Genomic DNA, 21,474 nt, shown 5'->3' with positions numbered 1-21,474 from the left:
AACCCCATGCTATGCCATGATATGCAATTTAGCAAAACTCATTTTTTGAGTTCTCTCATTTATTGATCTCGCCTTCGGGCGCGGTGTATTTTTAAATACACCTCTTAAATTTTAAACTTTATGGCCTATGGTAAAATGATAATATACTGGTAAGAGCTCCTAGTAGCTAAATCCAGCAGTAAAGATATGATCCAAGTATAATATGAACGAAATATAACGCTGTTAAGTGAACCTAGTGCCAGAGTGTCGCTATGATAAACAAATATAGTGAATTTTTAAGAGTGCATTTATTCTATTGTGGTTTATGCGCTGTCGGCGAAGTAGATTTAATTCAATCCAATAAGTTTAAATGAAATGCAAGAAAAAATGGGTATAATTTAACATTCCATACAAGGAAGTCATGTGGTGTACACATCAGATTTTTTAAAATTATATTAACGGTATGAATAATACAATGTTTTCAAAGGAGTTAGGTACAATCGTTACCTAGAATGTCTGCACCAGATTTATGAAGGGAAGCCTCATACTGTCTGGTCCTCAACTATCAATCATAAAGCTTTATAAAGAAGCAAGGCATACATTTGGACCTCTGTTCTGATGAAACCATTCGTAATGACGTCCTCTTAGCCTGAAGAGTCCTTTCCATGGCCCTTTCGAACGAGATGAACAGAATCTCACGGCTCATCGGGCAGAAAGCAAAAGGGAAGTAGTACCGTGATCGAACATGATTCATGAACGCAGTGAAAATTTCTGAGGGTGAACTAGTAGATGAGTTCTCGAAGAGAGTGAACGACGGAGAGAAGTTTAACCGACATGAAACAGACAACACACGGCACCTTCAGGACCTCAGCTCGTAACATTATTAACTGTTTTACAGGAATTCCACAGCTACGGAAAGGTTTCTAGAGAACCAAACTAGTAATCACGATGCTACAAATACAATTACAAATAGCCAATCACCGAGGTTTTGTTTGTTTTGGTTTATGTGATTGCGGCAAAGCCTCGAGGGCTATCCTCCGAAGGAGACGGATGCCTTCGTGGAGGATGTTTCTAAGGAAAACTGGATTTTGAAAAAACAAAGTTTCCTCCCGCTCTACCACTAAAATACACAAACCTAACATAGGATAACTAGCGGGGTGCGGCCAAACCAAAATTGTTCTATGTACACTGCGCCCCCCCCCCAAAAAAAGGGGGACAGTTCTATATCTCCCGTTCTACTGGGCCGATGGACAAAATTCAAGTCCGGTTTTCATGCCTCGAAAGCGCGACTTAGGATATATATTACATTTATATATAGCATTGTTCTAACATAGGTATTTTCACATAAAATCGAACCTTTTCCTAATGAAACATATCAATGTCTTTCCATAGTTCGATTCTACGACTCAAATTATTAAATTTTGTAAAATTTCGTGCGAAATTGACGGAGAAATTCAAAAATGATCTTGGCGCAAGCTGACAAAAAATATATTGTTGTTATTACATTATATTAAATTGTTGTTTTCACAACAATTAATTAAAATTAACCTATTTTAAAGCCTATTAAACATCTGTTGCCATATAAACTAACATCGAACCAGGTCACATTTCTTTTAGAATACATCTCCAACGGAAAGCAAAGAGCAACTACAAATGTAGGCTTTTAAGATGGAAGAAAAACAACGTCTATAAATAAAATTCCTTTCTCAAAATAATAGTAGAGTCAATATATGATGGATACATTCACTTTACGACAGGCTTACAGTTTTCTTATGTAAGAGGATTGTTTCGGTCTGAAAAATATTTCAAGAGTTGCTCCAAGATGAACAAACAGATTGAGTGATTCTGTGCTACCTCAATAAGATAGTACCTCCATGATTTTCAACCGATAACAGTCAACAGTGAATTTATAGGCAGACGATATCCTCCCAGCAATCCCTTTTTCTCCCTCACCACGGGGGATACTGTTCCTGACTCATCCTCGGCTTTTTCAATCTACGCCCTAACCGTCACGGACCGTCGTTATCCTAATCGCTACCCGGCACGTGACTCGTGGCGATGAGTCGACGGGCGATAGGAAATGAACTCGAGATTCGGAAGCCACAAGTAAATATAATGGTTTCCATAGAAAAATACGAACTTCCTCTTTCACCGTATTCGTTTCCAATTTATTTTTAAAAAAATTATCCGCAGATTGTTTCTTTTTGTTTTAAGGCTAAAAGAAAAAAAAAATTTAATTTTATAAACACAATGAAAAATAAAATTTTCATCTTATTGATTATTAGTCCAAAGGGATTTAAATCCCGAAGGACTATTAGTTTCGTTTTGGCATTTTGCGTCGGACGGATAAATGTCGGTTCACTTTTCAAACTGTTGCCATAAAATGTTAGAGTCCTGCATTATATTTGAAGAAATTAAATAAGGAAAATCTGCGTAAATGTATGTATATTTCTCACATTGTCATAAAATAACGGTACATAGAGTCATCGAATTTTGAATAACGTAATCCTCCAACGAATATGAGCATGTGGAAGACCCAATTTGAAATTTGAAATTTGTTTTATGATCGATTTCCTATTTTTTTAAAACTTTGACGAATTTTTGATTAACAAACTCAAGGATTTCAAAGCGAGCAATGGCAACGTTGTGCAGAAAAAACATTTTTATCTCCAGCGCGTGAGTCTCTGTATCGGAAATTCTAAAGATATGCTCGTTTTAAAACTATTTTGCGATATTGCTGTTGCACTGGATCTTATGGTTTAAGTGCGAGGAACATGATATTTAATAAAGAAAGGTAACACACAAAATGTTAAAAAACGCCCCTTTGGACGTAATTTAAAATCTGAAACATTTCAGATTTTTTATTTATTTTTTTAAGCTCAACTTAGAAAAATTAACAATTTCTCATTTGAAATATGTTGCTTTATCCAAAATGTCGTTATTTGTCATCCGAAATGTCGTTATATTGTCAATTACCTTCAGGTAATTGACCTTTAATTGACAATAAGCACTAGCTTCTTATATATAACTGTTCCAATCGAGAATTGTATTGCATATAACAAATTTAATTGTATGTTACAAAATTTGCATATTACAAAACTCAACTGAGGTCAGTGTATGTAACCAATGGTAGATAAATATTACAGCTCTAAGGAAATTTAGACGCGATCCTTCAAGCCAAGTGTTAGATTTTAGGACATTTTTCTCGGCAAGATCTAAGGTTAAAAACATTACATTCTTTCACAAACTACTACAGCCGATTTTGATAAACATTTTAATAAACCAACACTCATGGAAATATAAGTATACATGATAGACCAGATTTCAGCTTACAAGATATGGATGCACAGCGAATCGTATCATTTCGGCCATCTCTGAAAGTGACCACTATTTCGGAGAACATAAATAAACACTGGCACTGACTATCACCTTTTTAAGATAACAGGTAACATTCATAGACAACCAAGCTCATCTTCAACCATAAATGGTGTCACGTTTGTTTACAAAAACTCAATTTCAAAAAAAGCCCTCTGGCGGATAGACGAGATTCGAACGCTATGAGGAGCGTCGGACAAATAAATTCTGCTTTAAAAAACCAATTAATATACGAGATAGATATCTTAACGTATTTGATACCTGTTTGTAAAATGTATTTTCAACAAATTCTTAAAGACAAGATGGACTCTTAATTAGAAAGAAACTCTTACTTGGAAGCAAAGGATTATTAGACGCTGGCGTCTCGAAATCCGAACATGTATCAGGTAAGAGATTGCATTTTACTATTTTGTAATAGATGAACCTGATGCAGAAACTGGAGCAGAGCAGACTTAAGGAAAATTCTTTTTGGTGTTAGGAGTGCATTCAAAAAGTCTTGTTTATGGAGTCAACTTTCAATCACTCATTTAATGTGCATTTACTTAAAATCAAGTCAATTTTGGGAAGGTATAGCAGGTTTGTTCAGGAGGGACGTAACTGTAACCACAAAAAGGGATGTGCAGTCTGAAGGCCAGTTGTTAAAAAGGCCTTTAAAATGGTCTTTCAAATGGCGATTGGGACCCAATCGGCGACCTTTTAGTTCGGGCGCCACTGTAGGTTTATTGGGTTATTTTTGAAGCAGGAAACATGTGCGATGACCTCGCCGTGACTCGAACCTGGGCCTCTCGAATACGCGCCGAGTGTGCTACCGATGCACCACGAAGGCATGCAGAAAGGAGGGAGAAAATACCTCATAACGTAATTCTACATTACGTTATTCTACATTACGTTCTCATAACGTTATTCTACATTCTACATCTCCTACCAAAAAAAAAATTAAATACATAAATAAATTAAAAAAACTCGATTTTTATTCGCTTTATTTCAGGGGAGCGAAAACTTATTTCAAAGATTCGCGCTGATATGCCAGCCCCAAGCTGACGCAATCGATTGCGATGTCATTTATTTCAATATACTATACAGTTTCTTTTTATCCGTAACCGTGTTCAAAACTCTAGAAAATAAAATTTAAAAAAAAATCGCCTGCACCAGTTACTGTAATTGGCTTATCCAATAACGCGATTATCTTCCGCTTTAGACACGCCATTTCTGGTAATTTATAGATTTGTACGATACCAAGCCTATAGAATTTACTGGGGTGATTTATGATGGTTATTGAATATATTTAATGCGAAAGCAAAGCTATAATGTCGAACGCACGTGAAACTCACCTGCTAGAACATAAATCACGACGCAAATGCAGTTGAAAGCGATAACAGCGGCATCTCACCCAGCGCGCCACACTATTAACTGTACGTTTTATTGAACGCATTTGTTCAATTATTACACTGTTGGCATCATATTAACTACTCACTACTTCAGTGGGAGGTAAATGAAAAATTTCTTAACGATTTATTTTTTTCTCTTTCTGACAGAAGGTACGGCAAATATAAACTAACAGATAAAACGCATCGTATTCGATAGAATGCAATACAGACTCACATTTAACCCAATTTGGCAGTTCGGCAGATTTGTTACAAGTTTGGAAAAGGGCTCGTGTATAGTAAAGTTTCTGATTTCACACATTTGAAATGACTGCAATTTTGAGTGCACTGAAGATATTTCTCGTATTCATGTAAAGGGTTACCACACATGAATGTTAAAACTATAAGGTATTTCTCCCGCCTTCCTAGCGTGCCTTCGTGGCGTAGTGGTCAGCACGCCGAGCCGGTATTTCAGAGGTCCGTGGTTCGATTCCCGGCGAAGGCGGTTGCTGATTTTTCATCCTGCCTGCTTCCTGATTAACGTAATGTCTCTCCAAAGCGTACAATGCATTGGTCGCTGGGAAATTTTATGACGCCACACAACTCCGGTAATTCGAAGTAAGATGTCGAAATTCAAAATTGTTAACTAATTTTTATTTTTATCTAGAAAGTAAAGGGAGTATTACAATCGCAAAAAAATTCCGGTATCATATCTCAACGAAAATATCTATTCTGACCGCTCTCGAATCCATTTGAATGATGTTTTTGCGCAACATCTGCACATGCGGACATAATAAAGGACATTTTCCAAAACGGATAGTAAAATGGATTTGAAATGGATTCAGAAGAGACATTTTTTGTGACGTTTGTACGTACGTATGTATTTACTCTACTAAGAATATAAGTATATGGAACGCGTTCACAAAACTCGCGAAATTATTTCTTAAAATAAGTTTATGAATGAATGAAACAGCAAAAAGACGACCTGTGGTGGTGAACATACACACACACAAAAAAGGACCATAATGGAGCCCACAGTAGATACAAACAAAAACAAAAATGCATAACAAAATAAAATACAAAAATGCATACAACAAACACAACAATAAGTGACTATGACCAGGTATACACGAATAGAATTAATTTTCGGTAATAAACCTGTGGTTATAGGATAACCGTGGGTCTTTTTTTTAATCAATATCATCCGTAAAATCGTACTTGCAAATTGCAATTTCAAGGTTATGCTGTTTTTCATGACAGTTACGAGCTAAGTAATAATAATAGTGCGTTTGTAACTGGATAATTTTACCTCATTTAAAAATTCTGTTATTGCGAATGTACTATAGGGCTTTAGAAATTAGCCGAAAAACATTGTTTTGGGCAGCTTGCAATCTTTTTCTGTTGGTTATACACGAATATGCCACACTGGACAAGCGTACCCTAACATGCGAAGCAAAATGGATTTAGAAATCAGTGATTCGCTGTCAACAGATGTCGTGCAATTAAGGGGTAGAGTTTAGCTTTACGTGCACGAAACGTTTGTATAACAGATGCAATGTGTGGGGTACATGCAAGAGAATTAGTCAGGATACCCAAAGATAAGGGACTTTTCCCTCTTTCCGGAGAACAGCGAACTCTTGTGTAACCTTCTCACCTGGGGCATGTAATTAACATCCCTTCTGGATGATTCTAAGAGTTTTGGCGGAATGTTAGCAAAGATTGCCTTTGACTCACGCTGTCGAACTATAAATATATGTATTCTCTCCAGTGCCAATGTTAAATAACAGGCGAAACTGTTAATGTAGCGAAATAAATTAGCATACATTTTCGGCATAGCTTGACTCATGAACGTCGTGAGTCAGAGGTTCGTCATATGTTTTCAGCTGAAGGAGATGAAGTTTCATCAAGTACTTCGATATGTAGTCAAGAAAGTCTTCTTTGCAAACAGCAGTTGTTACACAGTTTCAGCAGTCTTACATGCAGCAACAGCAATCTTACTTGCAACTAGTCAGTAAATAGCAATCTTTACTGGCAACTAGTAAGTAAATAGCAATCTTTACTGGCAACTAGTAAGTAAATAGCAATCTTACTTGCAAACAGCAGTACTTTAATGTGTACTATTATTTTCAAACAGCAGTTGTTACACAGTTTCAGCAGTCTTACGTGCAGCAATAGCAATCTTACTTGCAACTAGTCAGTAAATAGCTTAAAGTCTCTTCTGAATCCATTTCAAATCCATTTTACTATCCGTTTTGGAAAATGTCCTTTATTATGTCCGCATGTGCAGATGTTTACTTGCAACTAGTCAGTAAATAGCAATCTTACTTGCAACTAATCAGTAAATAGCAATCTTAATTGCAATTAGTCAGTAAATGGCAGTCTTACTTGCAAATAGCAGTACTTTAATGTGTACTATTACTTACTTGCAATTAGTCAGTAAATAGCAGTATTACTTGCAAACAGCAGTTGTTAGACAGTTTTAGTAGTCTTACATGCAGCAAAAGCAGAATTAGTTGCAACTACTCAGTAAATAGCAGTCTTACTTGAAAACAGCAGTACTTTAATGTATACTACATGTAATATCATCAAAACATAGCAAGAACAAACAAATAGCACCAAAAAAATATAACAAACCGGCAGAATCAGTTCGAAATAACGATCTCAAAAAATAAGAATCGTAAATGACTTCTGTAAATGAAACTATTTAATCTGTTATTTCCATTAAACCACACCATCGTTTATTTTTCTCTTTTTTTGTGCCTTAATTATAACATTCATTTTTAATAATGTTTATTAAATAAATTTTTTTTAATTCTATTTTATTGAAAAGTTAACTTCTTTTTACATCTAACGGATAAAATCGTTCGGAAGTGTTAATAACACACATCTGAGATGTTATTAAAGTAAATTAAACAAAAGCTACGCCTCAGAAAACTTCAGAAACTGGTAAAACTTATTTGACAGTAACTGGCAACATTCGAAAAAAAGCATCCGCAGACAGAAAATAACCGGCTGGTTTGAAGTTTGGCAGTATCTGGCAAAACCTTGTATTTATGGCCTTTTAAACAATGAATTGTGTTCTTGTTGTTCGAGCGGTTTTTGCAAACGAATCAAAACAAATATACAACATTATGTGCAAAAACGTTTTACTCGTTTTCCCTAAACATAATATTAATTGCACATATTTATTACATGGAACATAGATATTACAACAATATTAATTACATGGAATTTCTGCGGAATATGGAAGCCATTTGCAAGCAGCTCTAACAAAAACGTAATAACTTTAAAATACACAAATGTACTGGCCTTTTATCGGTCTTTAATATCAAAACATTAGTCTCATCGTCCAACAAAGAACTCTCCATCTTCGATATAACAGGAATCGAATATTAGCCCTCCCCTCCCAGCAGAAAAACTGAAAGCTTTCATATTTCATATTACGCTCAAAAGGACGTTTTTAAACGTGTTGTGTGCTACCTCTGTTAATTAAATATTATGTTCGTCGCACTTAAAACACATAAAATTCAATTCAACAGCAATATCACAAAATATTTTTAAAAACAGTAAAACAGAATATCTTTAGAATTTCCGATAATTTCCGTTTCGCACGTTTGAGATGAAAACGTTTTTTTCCGTGCAGTTTTGTCATTGCTCGCTTTGAAATCGTTTAGTTTGTTAACCAAAAATTCGTTAAAGTTTTACAAAATTTTAAATATATAATAAAACAAATTTGAGATGGTTGGAAGACTACGTTATTCAAAATTTGATGGCTCTGGGAATCGTTGTTTTCCCACAGTACGAGAAACATTCATGCATTGATGCAGATTCTTCATTATTTAGTTTCTTTCAATATAATACATGGCGATAATATTTGGTGGCAACAGTTTGAAAAGTGAATCGACGCTAAATGCCGTTTTGGAATTAACAGTCCTTCTGAGCTAACGCCCTTCGGGATAGTAACATTAGCATTACGATGTGGAAGCACTGTATTTAATATTAGATCCCAAACAATAGGCAACGAAATCTGAAACATAGCATATAGTCTTCATACTAGCCTTCGTTCTGCGGTCCAAATGTTTTGTTTCAGATCGCTTCCATCTCAGAAATGCTACTGATTCACTTTCGCTATACCAATGGGTAAGACTTACCTGTTCAGATAAACTACACCAAAACAAAAACAGAATGACACTTACCCGGAATGAAAACTGTGTGCAGAATCCATATTCAAAACGATATGTTCTAAAGATATGTTAATATCTCCCACACGAGAAGCTCACCCCCCAAAAAAATCTCCATGACAGACAACGCGGTGCAAACAAACTCACAATTTCACACGATTTACCTTCCACTACGCGCCACGCATATCAACAACTGAACCCCTAACTACCCCCTCACGCCGATGTTATATTTGGAATCGTCTGACGCCCACTCAAATCTCTTTGCTTCGACCCTCCCCCACCTCCAGTGTCCTTCATTGGTTCTTATTATGGTGAGGGGATTGCCACTCTCCTGCCCCCAAGGTGGATCAATAGTTTTTTGTGGCATGGGGGTGCACACACGAGAGAGGACGAACGTACGAGTCGGAAACACTCTTTAAAAGGGACTGGAAAGGATGGAAAAACTGAAGGGGGGGAGGGACAGGCAGATGCGAAATCCAATTATTAATTCAGTTATTTGAGCATTCACTCGTGAAAGTACATACTTCAGCTTAAATCATTCAAAAAAAAAAAAAATGCAATGTTTTATTAACCTCTGTCCTGCGCAAATCTTCATTCTCCCCCCCCCCCCTATTGCACTGAGGATCTCTATAGAAAATTGGAAAGTATAGACTGAAACTAGCAGCAAGAAATGCAGTAGTTTCCCATGCTTAAATACGCTAATGAAAAGTTATCAAAGATGAAATTGTGGCACAGTGAGAAAGTCAGACTAGCGGTTTTTCCAATATTTGCATCAATGTTACCCAGTGTAAGCCCTGTAGAGGCACTTCAGGGCTTTATTTAGGTTATTTTGTAACTTCAAATGTGTATCCTCTTTCGGGCTGGAGGTTCCATATCGCGAAATCGTCAGCAGACGTGAGTATATTTACATCCTTATCTTATACCAAAAATCGTCAATACACGCATTTAAAAAGGCAACAGCTGGTCACTGCAACCTGGACAGCCTGAATTGGAGCTGTTTGTAACCAGATATAGCATTTCCATAACGCACGTTTATGAGTCGTTGGCCAATAAAACTTCCTATTCATTTTAGTTATATTCACCGATACTTCAAGGTGCAAAAGTTTCTTCAGCAAGAGTGTTCTTCAAAAGTACTCGTATACTCGTTTAAAATCAACAAAAACAGCAGCTTCAATTATAATAAATAATACGTTACTATTTTAATTTAAATGGATTCCCAGAAGGACTATTAATTTCGTTTTGGCATTTTGCATCGATTCACTTTTCAAACTGTTGCCACCAAACATTACAGCCCTGCATTATATTTAAAGAAATTAAATAATGAGGAATCTGCATAAATGTATGTTTCTCGCATTGTGATGAAACTGCTGTAAATTAATTTTCAATTAATCAAGCATTTGCATAAATTAATTAATCAAGCTTTTGCGAATAAATAAATAAAAAAATGTTTTCTAACTCACTTCTAGCAGCCCTAAAAAATGCCAAGACACACAGACGTCAAGCATGTCAACTATGTTAATCACGTGATATTAATATATCCCATCATTCTCTCGTTCTTTAGATGTTATTATTAAGCTTCTGTATGTATGCTTGTGTTAACATTAATGTATTTACCGCTTATATTATTTTAGTTGCAGTTCAATAAATATGTTATTAGTGTTTAAATCTGCATCGCATTATTTATGGATAAATCCCTCACATCATAATCATCAACAGTTTCGGAGACTCAACTGCTGCTACTGAGTGCACAAATAGTAAGCTGATTCTGCTATCTTTATTCTTCAAAAGCAACGGTACCTAGAGCCATCGAATTTTGAATAACGTAATCCTCCACCGAATATGGGCATCTTGGAAGCGTTAACTTGGAATTTGTTTTATAATCGATTTCATATTGTGTAACACTCACTTTCCCATATATCAGTACTTCCAGTCACACACTGATGGCTATTGTATTATTTTATTTTTATTTCTTTTGGTATATCCTCTGTGTATTGCTGTAATCATTTACATTCATTATGTCACTATGTTCTCCATTTTTATGTTATATTGTCATTAAGTCTAATTCTACTGTCTATATTTTACTCATTGTATATTATTGGGTTGCTCAACATCAGACTGTACTTTAGCTTATGTATATTCTATATTTGTGTGTATTACACCTTTGTAAAATTTTTACTTATTGTCAAAACTCGCCCATTTTGGCCCTGCACGCTTTTGTTATTTTATTTAATAAATGTGGGGCCTGGGCGGTTGTTGGGACTGTCTTTCGTGGGCATTTGGTCTGTTGGACTGCCCCCGGGTTGAATTTGGCTTTGGGTTTGGGAGCCCGGTGCGTGGCGTCTTGTGATTCCTCTTTAGGCTCTAGATATAGGTGGACGTGGTGCTATACCGATTAACCTTTTGGTAAAGGGACAGTGCCCACGTCCTCCGTTGCTTATCGCTTATTGTGTAACACTAACGAATTTTTTGAAATTCTATCATTTTAAAATTATTTTGCGATATTGCTGTTGAACTCAATTTTATGGTTTAAGTGCGAAGAACATGATATTTAATCAATAAAGGTAACACACAAAACGTTTAAAAAACGCTCTTTTGGGCGTAATGTAAAATTTGAAAGATTTCAGTTTTTTTAAAATAAGTTCTTCTCAAGCAAAAATGGAGACAAATGCCTAATTCTTAAAATCGGAAAAATAATTTATATGAATAATTTTTTAAATATTGGGATTACATTGTGAAGCTCCGAAGTAGACCGAGTCAATAAGCAAAACTTATCGAATAATTTATTTTGTAAAAATCAGTAAAATTTGAGAACACCTAAGGTACAGTCTAAGAGAAAAAGATGAACATTTCAGTGCTTTTTAGAAAATTACGAGCTACAAATTCATGACACTATTAATCCTAGACTTCTCTGAAACCCGCTGTTGCAAATAACCTTTTTCTTCTCTTGTTGTGGAAAGCCGTCTTTACATAAACGCCAACACAATCCATTATTTTAAATTCGAGAATTCATCTGAGCTTTGCTCACATCTACTCGAATGCTACACGAATTTCATTTTGTAAAATCCTTATTTTGTTCTGATGTAACGCATTATTATTGAAAATTTTCCTTCTTATGAAATATTTCAAAATTATTATTTTTCACAGCTCTCTTGACCCACTTCAAACACAAGGTGTTATCCTTTAGATGTCTGGTAAGAGAACCTGCCACATATTTTCAACTACGCATACATCTGTTAGCGGCATGTATGCCCTTAGACATAAACACTCGAAGTTTAGTATGTGCCTAAATCTCTCCAATGTGAGCTCCATTGTTGGCGACATAAATGTCTAATAGGTATTCTAACTTAAACCAGGAGTTCAGAAAAATTTGCTATTCTGGAACGAAGAATAAATTCTATTACGAAATTCTTACATTAATGTAACCCCGAACTGATTTCTGCCAAAAACATCAAGAGGAAACATCAGATGGAATAATTATTTGAGGCCTTCTGATGCTCTTACAATGCATTACACTATAAATCGTCACCTAAGCATGTGTGGACATCTTCGGCAAAGAAAACAGACACAGTGTATTGCAGAATTATCCCCTCCAGATACATGCAATTGATGTAATCTTTACAAAAATAAAGACCACCCAACCCGGTATAGTGGTCAACTCAGTTTTGCTTATTGACTCAGTATAGTGGTTAGCGTCTTAGTCAGCATCGCTAGTCACCATAATACCACTAAATATACAGCGAGCCGAAAAGTCACCTCCAGAGGTTGGTGGTAGGGGAAGAAGGGTGGGAGACCTTCGGACCCGTTTCCCATGGGTGCTCTCCGTCAAAATTGGGGGCAGAACTGAGTTAATCGCAGTGTCACTGTTGCCAACGACAGGCGTATCTATGCAGTATTTTGTGGGCTAGGGCTGACTTATAGGTCATACAGGTCAGCATTAGTCAACAACAGCGAAAATAAAGTAAACCATCATACAAATGCAATAGATCTAATGTTACTCTTTACACAGGCACTCACATACAAAATCCCAGTAGAGTATCTAAAAAATGTTTAAAATTATACCTAGGCCTTATTTAAGAAAATGAAGTGGTCCATGCGAGGCCCAAAATGTTACACAAGATCAGATTCTCTCAGCGCTGCATCAAATAAGATCGATGCGCAATGGATGTGAGAAGGCGAGGCTTAGCAATTGATAATTTAAGGCCAAGAAAACACAAATAGTTCGTATTGAAACATAGAAATATGGAGATGAAAACCCAGTGAAGAAACTGACATTCGAAAAGACAGAGATAAACAGAAGAAGACCACGAATAAAGTGTGGAAAAGTGGTTAAAGGACGTTGGTGTCAAAAGCTGGAGGACTGTGGCGTTTGTTTAGTGAAGAAGCCAGAAGCACCGAACAATCGGTTAGCGTCGTTGACTGTCGTGCAGAAAGGCCCGGTTCGAATCCTGGAGAAGGCATGGATGTTTGTAAATGTACAGTGTCGGTGCGGCACTCTAAATATGATGCATGCCGAAAGTCCTATCGTGTGGTTGGTGAAAGGGGAGAGGGGTGGAAGGACCTCGTACCCGTCCCCCCTGGAGTGCTCTCCATCAAAATTGGGGAGGAACTGAGCAAAATCGCACTGTCGTCTGTAAGGTGCTCAAGGCTGTTGGCAACGGCAGGCGTAAACTTGCCCCCCATGCCCATGAGGTAATTCTTGGGCTTGGGCTGACGTTACGGTCAGACAAGTGAGCATAAGTAACGACTACAGCAGCCAGAAGCTGACTGAGACAGCCTTGGCCGGAAATCGGCTGTACTGCATAAGAACAGAAAATGGAAGAAACATGCTACGCACAGTTTCGCCATCGTAATGTTCTGCCACTATTAACTGCTACCCTTTCACAAAATATCCAGAACAATAGGTCAAATTTATTGTCGACTATCTCCTAATTGAGAAGAAAATGGTTACAGCCGAAAACATCGCGGACGAAAACGTCGCGGAGAAAACAACGCAAGGCGGAAACGTCGTGCTACAAAACATCGTGGGAGAAAACATCGCAAAGAGAAAACATCGCAGTTCTAAAACATCGTGGTACAAAACATCGTCGTTGAAAATAAAGCGGTTCAAAAACTTCGCAGTTTAAAAACATCGCCGTCGAAAATATCGTGGTAAAAAATAAAGTAACTACAAATCATCGCATAACGATAACATCGCAGACATGCTTTTTTTCAGGCTTTAATAACTGTAAATGGATATTTCCATAATGATTTGTGAGCGCAAGTGATGTAAGGAAGGATAATTTTTACTTTCACATTTTTTTATTAACTAATAAATTTTTGCTGAAAAAATAAGAAGGAAACTTAAGCATAGAAAATTAAATGCAACTTAATAGATTATACTTTTTATGAAAAATTACCTGTAAAAACTTTATAAAAAATGATTTATTAATGGTCTTTGTTAGTTAACTATGTCGGTTTAAAATTCTATTAAGTGCTATAAGTTGCATTAATTTTCTATGCTTAAGTTTCCTTCTTATTTTCTCAGCAAAAATTTAATATTTAATAAAAAATATGAAAGTAAAAATTATCCTTCTTTACATCTTGCGCTCACAAATCATTATGGGAATATCCATTTACAGTTATTAAAGCCTGAAAAAAGCATGTCTGCGATGTTATCGCCATGCGATGATTTGTAGATACTTTATTTTTTACCACGATATTTTCGACGACGATATTTTTAAACTACGAAGTTTTTGAACCGCTTTATTTTCGACGACGATGTTTTGTACCACGATGTTTTAGAACTGCGATGTTTTCTCTTTGCGATGTTTTCTCCCACGATGTTTTGTAGCACGACGTTTTCGCCTTGCGTTGTTTTCTCCGCGACGTTTTCGTCCGCGATGTTTTTGCCGCGATGTTATCGGCGGACACCGAAGAAAATGGCTAATCGAATTAGTTATTCCTATGTACCGTAGTAAAATACGCGTGTATAACCATACATATAAGATTTTTGTAAATTTTGTGAAATATTTAACTCAGATTTAACACATACAGAAGAGAAAACGAGAAAATGAACTGATGTGATGGAAAGGAAGGGAAAAAGGGTCTCAGACGAATACTCTCATTTGTGACAGATTTTACAACAATTACTACCGAAAGAAAATAATTAAAAACATCGCACCGATGAATCATAAAAGAGAGAACGAACATGTCTTCATGTCGCTTCTCATTTTTCATATGACTTCTTTTTACAACTCCCCATATGAACGGCAGTTAATGCTCAACCAACACAGCACCCCAGCAACAAGCAAAGGTAATTCAGAGATTTCGCCCCACGTGAAATGACGTCCGTTGTGTCGCAACAGAGGAAATTTACGTCTTTGGTGGAACGAGCAGATGCTCAGAAAGACTGGCGCGTCATGTTCTCAACAGGTTACTACATCAGAGTGCTTTCACTTACCAAATCTTGGTATTGCCAACAGAATAAAAGAAAATAATGCAATTTTTCATCAGCTCTACTTTATGGACTCAAGAGAGTTATACTTATTCTCTTTACATTCAAGTCTTTTTTACCTTTCGTCTGACATAGTTACTAGTCTCCATTATCTACATAAATTTCTTTCAAATTATACCGGCACGGAATTTTTTATCGTGGTTCAACAAAGAGATTTTGTTTCAAGTGGATAAATTAGCAAAAGAATACTGCTTTAAATGAACGCACTTAAAATAGAATTAAAAGTGCACAAAATAATGGGGACACAATTAAGATGATCTTTCAAGTTGACTGCTAACTGGCGAAAGTTGATAGCTAAATGAAGAGTTAAGTGCTTACAACTATTTTAATTTCGAAGGATTTCTATCTTGAATTAAAAGTTTTCAAGAAAGCTAAATACCGGCTAAAATCATTAGAAAACTTTTAAAAAGAAACCTCTACTCATTATCGTTTTTTTTTTTAAATTCATAGCCATGACAAATAAAATTTTATCTGAAATGCGTGTCTTGCAGTTATACCGAAATATAAAAAAAATCTGATGTGTACACCACATCACTTCCTTGTACGGAATATTAAATTATACGCATTTTTTTCTTGAATTTCATTTAAATTGATTGGATTGAATTAAATCTATTTCGTCGACAGCGCATAAATCACAATAGAATAAATGCACTCTTTAAAATTCACTATATTTGTTTACTATAACGACACTCTGAAGGCATAAAATTTATATCATTTGAAGAATTATCGTTGCCACATGTTCTATTCAAATACTATAATAAAGCTAAAACGATGTATGAAAGAAATTAAGCAAACAAAACAGAAAAGAAACAGTTTTTCACAGACGATTTAGTATTTTTCATTCAATTAATTCAGTTCTCACTTCGCGACAAGGCAAAAATACATAAAAACTCAAAATAGCTGCATTAAAAATTACGAAGTAAATCTTAAACACTTATATCCTCGAAAAAATTCCAGAATGGATTAAGCATGATTTAATTCGCAATAATAAATGAAGGCGTTATTTTTGTTGTTATGAAGCTTAGTTTCTCCAGACTGGCAACAAATCTACAATTCTGCTGTTTCAAATGTAAACAAATATGTTATTTAAAACATATTTGTTTACATTTGAAACAGTATTTGCATACCATGTTATTTAAAACTTAACTGCACTTAAACAGCTTTTAAATTGTTGATAATTGTGCAAATATTGCTTCCAGAATTACGAAAGGCATAAAAACCTTAACCGGAAGATAAAAACAACATAATTCAATCATTTTTAAAGTAAAAAACTGTACAATTTACAAACATATAAGAGTAAAGAAACTGAGATCACTGAGCCGGGTAACAGAGTGGATATATATATATAAATATATTTATATACGTTTGGTGCGGCCGATTGCAACCAAAATACGAGGTGCACATCTACATGTTATAGCAGTCCTATATACAAAATTTCAACGTTCTGAGGCTACTCATTTTTGAGTTATGCGAGATACGTACGTACATACGTTCGTACAGCCGCCACGAAAAATTCTCTTCAGAATTCATCTTAAAGCAGTTTTATAATTTTTTTGGAGGAAACGAGTCTTTTATTCTGTCCTTACGTACAGCTATCACGCAAAAACATCGTTAAATTGCATTCGATAGCGGTCAAAATGGATATTTTCCTTGAAATATGCTACCTGAAACGTTTCGCGATTACAATACTTCCTTTTTACTTCGTACAAGGAAGTAAAAAACAATTTCAAAGTGGACTGCTTTCAAAAATATTTTTAGCAGAGTGAGCAAAAAAGATGTCTTACATTTCATAAAGCAATGAGACCTAATTCCAAAATGACAAGGATAATTTCTCAACAGAGAAGAATTGATGTATTTTTCAAATACATAAAATTTTAATTAAACACACATGTTTTTAAGTAAGATGGGATATAAAACTATGAATTTAAATGAGATTTTATAAAACGTTTAATTTTTTAAATATAGGCAATATTTAGTAAAATTTTAGGGAAAATTTTCATTTACGCTAGATCTCCTATAATAGATTTTAATGAATATACTTCAATAATCTTTACACAGTATATAAATAACATACTTACCTGTGTTCTGTAGCAAAAGATTTGCTTTACTTATAAATTTTTTTGAAATATTCAAAACTTAGTATAAAAATTCAAAATTAAAACCAAAAAAATCCTCTTTTCTTCAAAATACTGTCAATAAAATCAATAAATAAATACAAAGAGGTCAGAATTTGCTACAGAACACAGCTAAAGATGAATAAAACATTTTGGCAAAATTTAATTTCAATATTAAATTATATAATATTAAATTTTCAATATTAATTTTGGCAAAATTTAATTATACATTTTGAGAAATTAACGTAATCGCAATCAAAAGTAACGAAAAACACAATTTGAAGAAAATGCATTTAAAGATTTTAATGCAGCACAAAAAATTTTTCCAGCCGCTTTAGACCTTTAAATCTCGCCACATTTGTATCTTAGGCTCTCTTTTACTTCATTCTTAACTAATTATGACTTTCTATTAGCATTTTTCTGGATAACTTTGGTGCTTGTAGAGATTGGCGTTTCGATTTCTGAATTCGCTGTTTGTCTATTCCCATGTAGCTTTCAAGTATAATGGGATTAATTTCTATTTCTGTATACCTGAAAATAGGTAAAAGTCCTAAATATATTGAATTAAATAATAATACAGCAATATGTGCAACTAAAAGCAATGTTTTCAGTTGGACAAAAGTTTCTTTAGGTAAAATATGTCTCAAAAGGTTATTAAAATACTCATTATTGTTTTGAGTCTTCCCATGTAGGCATTTTATCAGCAATGTGTCACACAGTGAAAGATGTGTTGATTTTACAACTTTTATATTGTTTAATAATTAGAAAATAGTTGTTTAAACTTATTGTTTACATTTTTACGACCATTTAAATGCCAACTTTTCTAGTTATCGTAAAAACAAAAATTAAGCATTTTTGGAAAACTAAATGTATGGCCTATAAAATGAATAAATAAAAAAAAATTCAAAAATTTTCACCAAAACGACGAATTTAGGGTAGGCACAACCTTAACAAATTTAACGATTTCAAAGCCAGCAATGGCAAAACTACACTGAAAAAAAAAAAAAAAAAAAAAAATTATTTCCAGCGCGCGAGACTGTTTATCGGAAATTCTAAAGATATGCTATTTTAGTGTTTTTAAATATTTTGTGATATTGCTGTTGCATTGAATTTTATGTGGTTTAAGTGCGAAGAACATGATATTTGAAAAATAAAGGCAACAGAGAATTTTTAGTCCAAAGGGGCTTTGACTCTGACTATTTACTCTATATAGGACTCTGACTTTGACCTCTTTGACTGAGGGACTATTGTTTTCGTTTTGCTATTTTGCGTCGAATCACTCTGAATATACGTTTCAAGTTTCAAACTGTTGCCACCAAATATTATCGCCCTGCCTTATATTTGAAGAAATTAAATAATGAAGAATCTGCATAAATGTATGTATGTTTTTCGCATTATGATAAAACAACGGTACCTAGAGCCATCCAATTTTGAATGACGTAATTGTACTGCGAATAAGGACATCTTAAAATCCAAATTTAAAATTTGGAATTTGTTTTATAATCGATTTCACATTTTGCAAAACTTTAATGAATTTTTGATTAATAAAATCAAGGATTTCAAAGCGAGCAATGGTAACGTTCCACGGAAAGAACATTTTTATCACCAGCGCGTGAGACTGTGTATCGGAAATTCTAAAGATATGCTCAATTAAAAATTATTTTTCGATATTGCTGTTAAACTGAATTTTATTGTTTGAGTACGTAGAACATGATATTTGATAAATAAAGGTAACAGACAAAACGTTAAAAAACGCCCTTTTGGGAGTAATATAAAATCTGAAAGTTTATTTATTTTTTAACCTTAACATTTTTTCGCACGTGATCAAATAACCTGCGCACAGAACGTGCTCTTTCAGCATTAAATCGACATATTTTTTCCTCTTCACTATACAAAATAAATAAAGAACAATAATTTTCGTTTTCTATTTTTCAAAACCAAAAATCGTATTCGAATTTCTTCGGTAAATCGAAAAAGTTGCTTGCTGAATTTTCGCAAAACTTCCGTGCAACAACGAGGGATGCCTATAGAGAAGAATAAAAGATTAGTCACAAAAATAAATTTATTAAATTCTACAATTACAAGCAGCTATTTACATAGATAAGTAAAAAATGAAACTACCTTTACTTTCGCCATGTTTTCGAAACCAAATGATCCAAAAATAAGCTCACCAAGAAAGATATTAAGCCTACGGGGCATTCACCTGCCCCCCTTACATATCCATACAAAAAAATGAAAGCATGGAAAACATAAATGCATTTCCGTGGCTCGTACCTAACCCCTACCAGTCATTTATTGAGCACGTGCACCAGACAACCTAAGAGATAAATAATAAAATAAGAGGATACGCTCTTGCAAAAGGGAAAGAAGAAAGAAGGGGAAAATGATAGAAAATATTCCCTAAAAATATCCCTGGGGGAAAAACCAAAGGGAAAATCAACGTGAATATTAGTCATCAGGACATTCTACGTGAATTTTGTAAAAAGGAAAATGTTCGGTAAAGACATTTTTACTTTTAGATAAGATATTATAATAATAATAATTATAATAATTTATTTCCTAATTACCTATTTCAGTACAAGAAATGAAGGGGCGGGGAAAGGTATGATGTGGTTATTTTTGGAATTTGTTGATGTAGCTTACACTAACTACTGCCGAAGCACACTTCAAATACCAATTTAATAATCAGATCAATCATTACCTCATTTGAAATTATTTTTAACTTCTTATTTATTTAATTTTGTTGAAATTATGCACTCCATGTCTTGGAGTTATCTGTGTCGCAATTTTAAAGGTCCAAATAAGGAATAAGGGTTATTTCTTTTTACTTTCTCGTACGAAGTAAAGGAAGGATTGCAATCGCGAAAACTTTCGGGTACCATATTTGAAAGAAAACAGCCATTTTGACTGCTCTCGAATCTACTTGAATGATCCCCCCCCCCGTGTCATCTGCACGTAAAGGACTTTTTTCCAAAACGAATTCTAAAATAGACTTAAAGTGGCTTCAGATGAGACTTTTTTGTGACGTCTGTACGGACGGACGTAGATATGTATCTCGCATAACTCAAAAACGAGTAGCCATAGAACGTAGAAGTTTTGTATATGGGACTGTTATAACATGTAGTTGTGCACCTCTCTTTTTTTGTTGACTTCCTACCCGTTCGATGAGCTCAGTCATTTTACTCTTATATATTGGTAAATTCTGAAGTTTCAGCTTTAAAAGTGATACAGTTCTTTTTTTCTTATGTTCCTGTTAAGGTTTTTATAGTTAACCTGCATGAACAACTGTAGAATTATCAACAATTTAAAAGTTTAAATGTCGCTAGACCTAATAGAGCAGCCATTTGTTTATACTTGGAAACTCGCAGTAGAGTAGCGAATTAAGTCAGTTTCTGCACCAATTTTAGTGTCTTTTTGCCGAGTAGGACCAAAAAGGAAACTTTCAGTTTTGTGCACCGAATAATCTGCCTTCTTGCCCGCTGGCCGAATGGCTTGTTTTTGGGTAGAAACTCTACTTTTAAGTGCAAAAATAGCCTTTTTTAAATTGTTAACAGCTGTATTTGGTGTTTTATGTTTTTGAAATAAGTTTAAATGAAGTACTACAAAAAATGTGAATAATTTAATATGTCGTACAAGGAAGTCATGTGGTACCCACATCAAATATTCTATCCAGGTTTTAATGATTTCTCGACGCACTGGTTCCTTAGTCTACTCTCAGAAAAATAAACTTCGACCATAAATTAGCTTAAACAAATACGTATTATGAAGTTAAGAATAAAATGGTATAAACTCTCCTTATTAATCACAGCTATGTGCAAATATTTACCAAATGCTTGTGTTATAAATTAATTAATTTTTTAAATTTTATATCACATAGATAAAGATAGGAGAGAGAGTCTGAGAGATATTTTGGAATACTGAGGGATATTTTGTGAAACTTTAAAGAATTTTTGACTAACAAACTCAAC

General features: G+C 34.6%; 1 protein-coding gene and 1 long non-coding RNA gene across 2 annotated transcripts in view; both read right to left on the bottom strand.

Annotated features, from left to right (window-relative positions):
- The window catches only part of LOC118189465 (IQ motif and SEC7 domain-containing protein 1-like), a 649,009-nt gene that overhangs the window by 452,860 nt on the left and 174,675 nt on the right, over positions 1–21,474 (bottom strand). The window lies entirely within an intron of this gene.
- The window catches only part of LOC146999055 (uncharacterized), a 282,879-nt gene continuing 280,503 nt past the window's right edge, over positions 19,099–21,474 (bottom strand). Inside the window, exon 2 of the long non-coding RNA XR_015040315.1 lies at positions 19,099–19,530. This is a non-coding gene — a long non-coding RNA (uncharacterized LOC146999055). The remainder of the gene's footprint in view (positions 19,531–21,474) is intronic.

The sequence above is a fragment of the Stegodyphus dumicola genome, chromosome 1, assembly GCF_044657685.1.
Source record: "Stegodyphus dumicola isolate Sdum_Otavi_A_Nest chromosome 1, ASM4465768v1".
Classification (NCBI taxonomy): domain Eukaryota; kingdom Metazoa; phylum Arthropoda; class Arachnida; order Araneae; family Eresidae; genus Stegodyphus; species Stegodyphus dumicola.
This window is presented reverse-complemented; position numbering and strand designations above follow the sequence as displayed.